Source organism: Arachis stenosperma, chromosome 5, assembly GCF_014773155.1.
Source record: "Arachis stenosperma cultivar V10309 chromosome 5, arast.V10309.gnm1.PFL2, whole genome shotgun sequence".
Lineage (NCBI taxonomy): Eukaryota > Viridiplantae > Streptophyta > Magnoliopsida > Fabales > Fabaceae > Arachis > Arachis stenosperma.
In genome coordinates, this window is record NC_080381.1 from 14298930 (window position 1) to 14309670 (window position 10741).

Sequence of the window (10741 nt, forward strand, 5' to 3'; positions counted from 1 at the left end):
CCACAGATCCTGTGGTGTCAAGAAAAAGTCATCCCTGCACCAAATGGCAAGCAAAATCACGTTTTGAGCCAATTCTGGCGTTAAACGCCAGGCTGGTGCCCATTTCTGGCGTTTAACGCCAGGTTCTTGCCCTTTTCTGGCGTTTAACGCCAGTCTGGTGCCCCTTTCTGGCGTTAAACGCCCAGAATGGTGCCAGACTGGGCGTTAAACGCCCACCTGCTAGCCTTACTGGCGTTTAAACGCCAGTAAGTTCTGCCTCCAGGGTGTGCTGTTTTTCTTCCTGTTTTTCATTCTGTTTTTGCTTTTTCAATTGATTTTGTGACTTCTCATGATCATCAACCTACAACAAACATAAAATAACAAAAGAAAATAGTCAAAATATAACATTGGGTTGCCTCCCAACAAGCGCTTCTTTAATGTCAGTAGCTTGACAGATGGCTCTCATGGAGCCTCACATTTTCTCAGAGCAATGTTGGAACCTCCCAACACCAAACTTAGAGTTTGAATGTGGGGGTTCAACACCAAACTTAGAGTTTGGTTGTGGCCTCCCAACACCAAACTTAGAGTTTGACTGCGGGGGCTCTGTTTGACTCTGATTTGAGAGAAGCTCTTCATGCTTCCTCTCCATGGTGACAGAGGGATATCCTTGAGCCTTAAACACAAAGGATTCTTCATTCACTTGAATGATCAGTTCGCCTCTATCAACATCAATCACAGCCTTTGCTGTGGCTAGGAAGGGTCTGCCAAGGATGATGGTTTCATCCATGCACTTCCCAGTCTCTAGGACTATGAAATCAGCAGGGATGTAATGGTTTTCAATCTTCACCAAAACATCCTTTACAAGTCCATGAGCTTGTTTTCTTGAGTTGTCTGCCATCTCTAATGAGATTCTTGCAGCTTGCACCTCAAAGATCCCTAGCTTCTCCATTACAGAGAGAGGAATGAGGTTTACACTTGACCCTAAGTCACACAGAGCCTTCTTGAAGGTTATGGTGCCTATGGTACAAGGTATTGAAAACTTCCCAGGATCTTGTCTCTTTTGAGGTAATTTCTGCCTAGACAAGTCATCCAGTTCTTTGGTGAGCAAAGGAGGTTCATTCTCCCAAGTCTCATTTCCAAATAACTTGTCATTTAGCTTCATGATTGCTCCAAGGTATTTAGCAACTTGCTCTTCAGTGACATACTCATCCTCTTTAGAGGAAGAATACTCATCAGAGCTCATGAAAGGCAGAAGTAAATCCAATGGAATCTCTATGGTCTCATTTTGAGCCTCAGATTCCCATGGTTCCTCATTGGGGAACTTAATGGAGGTCAGTGCACGCCCATTGAGGTCTTCCTCAGTGGCGTTCACTGCCTCTCCTTCCTCTCCAAATTCGGCCATGTTGATGGCCTTGCACTCTCTTTTTGGATTTTCTTCTGTGTTGCTTGGGAGAGTACTAGGAGGGAGTTCAGTAATTTTCTTGCTCAGCTGTCCCACTTGTGCCTCCAAATTCCTTATGGAGGACCTTGTTTCAGTCATGAAACTTTGAGTGGTTTTGATTAGATCAGAGACCATGGTTGCTAAGTCAGAGGGGTTCTGCTTAGAATTCTCTGTCTGTTGCTGAGAAGATGATGGAAAAGGCTTGCCATTGCTAAACCTATTTCTTCCACCATTATTGTTATTGAAACCTTGTTGAGGTCTTTCTTGATTCTTCCATGAGAAATTTGGGTGATTTCTCCATGAAGAATTATAGGTGTTTCCATAGGGTTCTCCTAGGTAATTCACCTCTTCCATTGAAGGGTTCTCAGGATCATAGGCTTCTTCTTCAGATGAAGCGTCCTTAGTACTGCTTGGTGCATTTTGCATTCCAGACAGACTTTGAGAGATCAAATTGACTTGTTGAGTCAATATCTTGTTCTGAGCCAGAATGGCATTCAGAGCATCAATCTCAAGAACTCATTTCTTCTGATTAGTCCCATTGTTCACAGGATTCCTTTCAGAAGTGTACATGAATTGGTTATTTGCAACCATTTCAATCAGCTCTTGAGCTTCTGTAGGCGTCTTCTTCAGATGAAGAGATCCTCCAGCAGAGCTATCCAAAGACATCTTGGACAGTTCAGAGAGACCATCATAGAAAATACCTATGATGCTCCATTCAGAAAGCATGTCAGAAGGACATTTTCTGATCAATTGTTTGTATCTTTCCCAAGCTTCATAGAGGGATTCTCCATCCTTCTGTCTGAAGGTTTGGACTTCCACTCTAAGCTTACTCATTTTTGAGGTGGAAAGAACTTTGCCAAGAAGGCATTGACTAGCTTTTCCCATGAGTCCAGGCTTTCTTTAGGTTGTGAGTCCAACCATGTCCTAGCTCTGTCTCTTACAGCAAAAGGGAATAGCATAAGTCTGTAGACCTCAGGGTCTACCCCATTAGTCTTGACGGTGTCACAGATTTGCAAGAACTCAGCCAAAAACTGATGAGGATCTTCCAATGGAAGTCCATGGAACTTGCAATTCTGTTGCATTAGAGAAACTAATTGAGGCTTAAGCTCAAAGTTGTTTGCTCCAATGGCAGGGATAGAGATGCTTCTCCCATAGAAGTCGGGAGTAGGTGCAGTAAAGTCACCCAGCACCTTCCTTGCATTGTTTGCATTGTTGTTGTTTTCGGCTGCCATGGGTTCTTCTTGTTTAAAGATTTCTGTTAGGTCCTCTACAGAGAGTTGTGCCTTAGCTTCTCTTAGCTTTCGCTTCAAGGTCCTTTCAGGTTCAGGGTCAGCTTCAACAAGAATGCCTTTGTCTCTGTTCCTGCTCATATGAAAGAGAAGAGAACAAGAAAATGTGGAATCCTCTATGTCACAATATAGAGATTCCTTTAGGTGTCAGAAGAACAGAAAAATAGAAGAAAGAGGTAGAAGAATTCGAACTTAATCAGATAGAGTTCGAATTGTGCATTGAGAAGAAGTGGTACTCCATAAATAGAAGGATGTGAGAAGAGAGGAGGAGCTTTTTCGAAAATTAAGTTAAAGAATTTGAAAACATTTTGAAAAACACTAATTAATTTTCGAAAATAAGAGTGGGAAAGAAATCAAGTGATTTTTGAAAAAGATATTGAAATTAGAAATCAAAAAGATTTGATTGGAAACTATTTTGAAAAAGATGTGATTAAAAAGATATGATTGGTTTTTAAAAAAAATGTGATTGAGAAGATATGAGTTGAAAAACATTTTTAAAAGATTTGATTTTAAAAATTAATAACTTGGCTATCAAGAAAAGATATGATTCAAACATTAAACCTTTCTCAACAGAAAAGGCAACATACTTGAAATGTTGAATCAAATCATTAATTGATAGCAAGTATCTTTGAAAAAGGAAAGAAATTGATTTTGAAAACATTTGATTGAAAAGATATGATATGAAAAAGATTTGATTTTGAAAAACTTTGAAAACTTGAAAAAAAATTGATTTGAAAACAAAATCCTCCCCCTTGTGCCATCCTGGCGTTAAACGCCCAGAATGGTATCCATTCTGGCGTTTAACGCCCAAAATGCTACCTTTTGGGGCGTTAAACGCCCAACCAGGCACCCTGGCTGGCGTTTAAACGCCAGTCTGTCCTTCTTCACTGGGCGTTTTGAACGCCCAGCTTTTTCTGTGTAATTCCTCTGCTTCATGTTCTGAATCTTCAGTTCCCTGTACTATTGACTTGAAAATAGAACCAAGATCAAATAAACAATACATGCAAGACACCAAACTTAAAATTAGACACTAGACTCAAACAAGAAACATAAAATCTTTTTGGTTTTTTTGATTTTGAAAATTTTTTTTTTGTGCTTTTCGAAAATTATATGGAAATAGAAAATAAAAGTTTCAGAATTCTTAATTTGGATTCCAGGAATCATTGCAATGCTAGTCTAAGACTCCGGTCCAGGAATTAGACATGGCTTCACAGCCAGCCAAGCTTTCAAAGAAAGCTTCGGTCCAAAACACTAGACATGGCCAATGGCCAGCCAAGCCTTAGCAGATCATTGCTCCAATAGCAAGATTGATAGAAATCAACAAGCTCTTGTGATGATTAGTTGAAACCTCGGTCCAATAAGATTAGACATGGCTTTTCAGCCAGCCAGACTTCAACAGATCATCATGAAACACTAGAATTCATTCTTAAGAACTCTGAAAAAAAATACCTAATCTAAGCAACAAGATGAACCGTCAGTTGTCCATACACAAAACAATCCCCGGCAACGGCGCCAAAAACTTGGTGCTGTTGCCGGATTTTGGCACTGATGTTACCGGACCAAAAGCTTGCTCAAAACTCGAACAATCCCCGGCAACGGCGCCAAAAACTTGGTGCGCGAAATTGTGATCACTACGACTTCGCACAACTAACCAACAAGTGCACTGGGTCGTCCAAGTAATAAACCTTACGCGAGTAAGGGTCGATCCCACGGAGATTGTTGGTATGAAGCAAGCTATGGTCACCTTGTAAATCTTAGTCAGGCAGACTCAAATGGGTATAGTGATATACGAATAAAGCATAAAGATAAAGATAGAGGTACTTATGTAATTCATTGGTAGGAACTTCAGATAAGCGTATGAAGATGCCTTCCCTTCCGTTTCTCTGCTTTCCTACTGTCTTCATCCAATCCTTCTTACTCCTTTCCATGGCAAGCTCATGTAGGGTTTCACCGTTGTCAGTGGCTACCTCCCATCCTCTCAGTGAAAATGTTCCTATGCTCTGTCACAGTATATGGCTAATCAGCTGTCGGTTCTCGGTCAGGCCGGAATAGAATCCAGTGATTCTTTTGCGTCTGTCACTAACGCCCCGCCTGCTAGGAGTTTGAAGCACGTCACAGTCATTCAATCATTGAATCCTACTCAGAATACCACAGACAAGGTTAGACCTTCCGGATTCTCTTGAATGCCGCCATCAGTTCTAGCCTATACCACGAAGACTCTGATCTCACGGAATGGCTGGCTCGTTTGTCAGGCGAGCACTCGGTTGTCAGGCGATCAACCATGCATCGTGTATCAGGAATCCAAGAGATATTCACCCAATCTAAGGTAGAACGGAGGTGGTTGTCAGTCACATGTTCATAGGTGAGAATGATGATGAGTGTCACGAATCATCACATTCATCAAGTTGAAGAACAAGTGATATCTTGGACAAAGAACAAGCGGAATTGAATAGAAGAACAATAGTAATTGCATTAATACTCGAGGTACAGCAGAGCTCCACACCTTAATCTATGGTGTGTAGAAACTCCACCGTTGAAAATACATAAGAACAAGGTCTAGGCATGGCCTCCCCCAAAGAGGGTTTAATCATCAAAGCATGATCAAAAGCTCTCTAATACAATAGCAAAAGGTCCTACTTATAGAAAACTAGTAGCCTAAGGTTTACAGAGATGAGTAAATGACATAAAAATCCACTTCCGGGCCCACTTGGTGTGTGCTTGGGCTGAGCAATGAAGCAATTTCGTGTAGAGACTCTTCTTGGAGTTAAACGCCAGCTTTTATGCCAGTTTGGGCGTTTAACTCCCATTTTGGTGCCAGTTCCGGCGTTTAACGCTGGAATTTCTGAGGGTGACTTTGAACGCCGGTTTGGGCCATCAAATCTTGGGCAAAGTATGGACTATCATATATTGCTGGAAAGCCCAGGATGTCTACTTTCCAACGCCGTTGAGAGCGCGCCAATTGGGCTTCTGTAGCTCCAGAAAATCCACTTCGAGTGCAGGGAGGTCAGAATCCAACAGCATCTGCAGTCCTTTTCAGTCTCTGGATCAGATTTTTGCTCAGGTCCCTCAATTTCAGCCAGAAAATACCTGAAATCACAGAAAAACACACAAACTCATAGTAAAGTCCAAAAAAGTGAATTTTAACTAAAAACTAATAAAAATATACTAAAAACTAACTAGATCATACTAAAAACATACTAAAAACAATGCCAAAAAGGGTACAAATTATCCGCTCATCACAACACCAAACTTAAATTGTTGCTTGTCCCCAAGCAACTGAAGATCAAATAAGATAAAAAGAAGAGAATATGCAATGAATTCCAAAAACATCTATGAAGATCAGTATTAATTAGATGAGCGGGGCTTTTAGCTTTTTGCCTCTGAACAGTTTTGGCATCTCACTCTATCCTTTGCAACTCAGAATGATTGGCTTCTTTAGGAACTCAGAATCCAGATAGTGTTATTGATTCTCCTAGTTAAGTATGATGATTCTTGAACACAGCTACTTTATGAGTCTTGGCCGTGGCCCAAAGCACTCTGTCTTCCAGTATTACCACCGGATACATACATGCCACAGACACATAATTGGGTGAACCTTTTCAGATTGTGACTCAGCTTTGCTAGAGTCCCCAATTAGAGGTGTCCAGAGTTCTTAAGCACACTCTTTTTGCCTTGGATCACAACTTTATTCTTTCTTTTTTCTTTCTTTTTCTCTTTCTCTTTTTTTTCGATTTTTTTTTCGCCTCTCTTTTTTTTTTGTATTCACTGCTTTTTCTTGCTTCAAGAATAATTTTTAATGATTTTTCAGATCCTCAGTAACATGTCTCTTTTTTCATCATTCTTTCAAGAGCCAACATTCATGAACCACAAATTCAAAAGACATATGCACTGTTTAAGCATACATTCAGAAGACAAAAGTAATGCCACCACATCAAAATAATCAAACTGCTATAAAATTCAAAATTTATGCAATTCTTTTTCTTTTTCAATTAAGAACATTTTTTTTATTTAAGAAAGGTGATGGATTCATAGGACATTCATAACTTTAAGGCATAGACACTAAGACACTAATGATCACAACACACAAACATAGATAAACATAAGCACTAAAATTCGAAAAACAGAAAATAAAGAACAAGGAGATTAAAGAACGGGTCCACCTTAGTGATGGCGGCTCTTTCTTCCTCTTGAAGATCCTATGGAGTGCTTGAGCTCCTCAATGTCTCTTCCTTGTCTTTGTTGCTCCTCTCTCATGATTCTTTGATCTTCTCTAATTTCATGGAGGATGATGGAGTGTTCTTGATGCTCCACCCTTAGTTGTCCCATGTTGGAACTTAGTTCTCCTAGGGAGGTGTTCAGTTGCTCCCAATAGTTTTGTGGAGGAAAGTGCATCACTTGGGGCATCTCAGGGATCTCATGATGAGTGGGGTCTCTTGTGTGCTCCATCCTTTTCTTAGTGATGGGCTTATCCTCATCAATGGGGATGTCTCCCTCTATGTCAACTCCAACTGAATAACAGAGGTGACAAATGAGATGAGGAAAGGCTAACCTTGCTAAGGTAGAGGACTTGTCCGCCACCTTATAGAGTTCTTGGGCTATAACCTCATGAACTTCCACTTCTTCTCCAATCATGATGCTATGAATCATGATGGCCCGGTCTAGAGTAACTTCGGACCGGTTGCTAGTGGGAATGATTGAGCGTTGGATAAACTCCAACCATCCTCTAGCCACGGGCTTGAGGTCATGCCTTCTCAATTGAACCGGCTTGCCTCTTGAATCTCTCTTCCATTGTGCGCCCTCTTCACATATGACTGTGAGGACTTGGTCCAACCTTTGATCAAAGTTGACCCTTCTAGTGTAAGGGTGTTCATCTCCTTGCATCATAGGCAAATTGAATGCCAACCTTACACTTTCCGGACTAAAATCCAAGTATTTCCCCCGAACCATAGTAAGATAATTCTTTGTGTCCGGGTTCACACTTTGATCATGGTTCTTGGTGATCCATGCATTGGCATAGAACTCTTGAACCATCAAGATTCCGACTTGTTGAATGGGGTTGGTAAGAATTTCCCAACCTCTTCTTCGGATCTCATGTCGGATCTCCGGATATTCACCCTTTTTGAGTGAAAAAGGGACCTCGGGGATCACCTTCTTCAAGGCCACAACTTCATAGAAGTGGTCTTGATGCACCCTTGAGATGAATCTCTCCATCTCCCATGACTCGGAGGTGGAAGCTTTTGCCTTCCCTTTCCTCTTTCTAGAGGTTTCTCCGGCCTTGGATGCCATAAATGGTTATGGAAAAACGAAAAAGCAACGCTTTTACCACACCAAACTTAAAAGGTTTGCTCGTCCTCGAGCAAAAAAAGAAAGAAGAGAGTAAAAGAAGAAATGAGGAAGAAGGGAATGGCTTTTGTGTTCGGCCAAAGAGGGGGAGAAGTGGTGTTTAGGTTGTGTGAAAATGAAGGGGTGAAGAAGGGTTTATATAGGAGAGGGGGGGTCATGGTTCGGTCAAGTGAGGGTGGGTTTGGGTGGGAAAGTGGTTTGAATTTGAATGGTGAGGTAGGTGGGGTTTTATGAAGGATGGATGTGAGTGGTGAAGAGGAAGATGGGATTTGATAGGTGAAGGGTTTTTGGGGAAGAGGTATTGAGGTGATTGGTGAATGAGTGAAGAAGAGAGAGAGTGGTGGGGTTGGTGGGGATCCTGTGGGGTCCACAGATCCTGTGGTGTCAAGGAAAAGTCATCCCTGCACCAAATGGCAAGCAAAATCACGTTTTGAGCCAATTCTGGCGTTAAACGCCAGGCTGGTGCCCATTTCTGGCGTTTAACGCCAGGTTCTTGCCCTTTTCTGGCGTTTAACGCCAGTCTGGTGCCCCTTTCTGGCGTTAAACGCCCAGAATGGTGCCAGACTGGGCGTTAAACGCCCACCTGCTAGCCTTACTGGCGTTTAAACGCCAGTAAGTTCTGCCTCCAGGGTGTGCTGTTTTTCTTCCTGTTTTTCATTCTGTTTTTGCTTTTTCAATTGATTTTGTGACTTCTCATGATCATCAACCTACAAAAAACATAAAATAACAAAAGAAAATAGTCAAAATATAACATTGGGTTGCCTCCCAACAAGCGCTTCTTTAATGTCAGTAGCTTGACAGATGGCTCTCATGGAGCCTCACATTTTCTCAGAGCAATGTTGGAACCTCCCAACACCAAACTTAGAGTTTGAATGTGGGGGTTCAACACCAAACTTAGAGTTTGGTTGTGGCTGTAAAACATGTTGCTTGTATGCGAAGTTTGTATTCGTAGGTTTTGATGAATGACAAACCAACAAACGACATGAAAGACAAACCATCAAACAACTTGAATGAACAAGCATGTTGAAAGATCAACCAACATTCAACGTTGAGGAATGAAGAGTTGAAAGCAACACAACAACAACAAGAAACTCAAGTCCACAACATTTGAAGACAAGTATAGTGTCTTAGGACTTAGGTAACTTCTTGTTAAGAACCAATTGCTAAATCTCTCAACACACACTCACAAAATGTTTTGATGCACATCTTGCAATTCGATGCTAGCCAAATGGTTTAAAAACTTGTTTTCAAAGGTACAAAAGCATAGGAATTGACTCCAACAAGTTTGAGATCAATCCTAAGCATTTTGAAGTGATTTTAAGCCATTCTTTAAGGTCTGCATCGATGCACACTCATCTTGCATCGATGCAAAGCATGCAACGACTTGTTGCATCGATGCAAAGATGTTTGCATCGATGCAACCTAGCTGAAATTCAAATTTCAGCATCAAAGACACATTTGCATCGATGCAAAGTGTTATGCATCGATGCAAATAATTCAAAAACATAAAAAACGGCTAGTTTTGACATAAATGCTCTATCCCATTAATTCCCCAACGTTTCTAAGGTTTGGGGAATCTATAAATGGATGGATTCAAGCCTTATTTCATAATCTTAAGTATTTGGAAACTATCTTGTTCATATTCTTTCATTCTACACATTTTTAAAGTAATATAATACACAATTTGAGAGAGCAATATCAATTGGTTCAATAGTGCTAAACTTGTAATCATACACTCTTCTAGAGAGTACTCATTTCATCTCAACAATTCTCTGAGAATTGTTTTCTTGTACACCTTGTAAATTGGAGTGTGATCTCCAAGGTTGAGTCAAGAGTTATAAACACTATAGTCGGTGAGGATACCAAAGAGGTATACTAAGTACTCAAGGCAAATCTTAGAGAAGGTATCTCTAAGTGGAGTGGGTTAGTATACGAGTGGTGATCATATACCGTGAGGTGTTAGAAACTAAGGACTCGGATTGTAAAAGGTTTTGCGCGAGCACCTTGAAGCTTGGCAATAGTGGAACTTCTCAATTGCGATTGAGAAAGAAAGTGGACGTAGGACAAGGATTGTGCCGAACCACTCTAAATAGCGTTTGCATCTCTCCAAACTTATCTCTTCAATAATATTGCCTTTTTACTTTTGAACAAATAAATTGTGATCGAAAAGTAGCTTCGTAAGTACTTAAGGAGTGGCTTAAGTCCGATTGGTGAAAATCTTGATCAGTTTATTTGAGTCAGTGTTTATTGGAAAGTAAAAGCTCCTTATAAATGCTTAGCAATTGAGTTAAGCTCTTGGAAAAATACTAGTACAATAACATTTTTATATATTGTTCTTAAATTTCGCAAAAAGATAAATTGTTGTTGCATTACTCAATTCACCCCCCCTCTTGAGTAATTGTGCATAGGTTCTACAAGTGGCATCAGAGCTTAACCCTTTGAAAGACTTAACCGTTTAAGGGAAAAGATCATGGCAAGCACAGGCTTTAACAACAACAACACTAGCGAAGGTAACTCAACCGCTAGACCTCCTCTTTTTAGCGGAACAAATTACTCTTATTGGAAAAATAAGATGAGAATTTGGATCCGTTCTCAAGATGTGAGAATTTGGAAAGTAATTGAGAATGGAAATCACATTCCAACAAAGACAACAAGCGCTAAAGAAGAAGGAGTCTCCGTCTTAAAGCAA

At 40.6% G+C, this 10741-nt stretch overlaps 1 non-coding gene across 1 annotated transcript; it reads left to right on the forward strand.

The window, feature by feature from the left end:
* Positions 1 to 2140: 2140 nt before the first annotated feature.
* Positions 2141 to 2248, forward strand: LOC130984797 (small nucleolar RNA R71). Its single transcript, XR_009088706.1, has one exon. It is a non-coding gene; the product is annotated as a small nucleolar RNA R71 (small nucleolar RNA).
* Positions 2249 to 10741: the final 8493 nt, after the last annotated feature.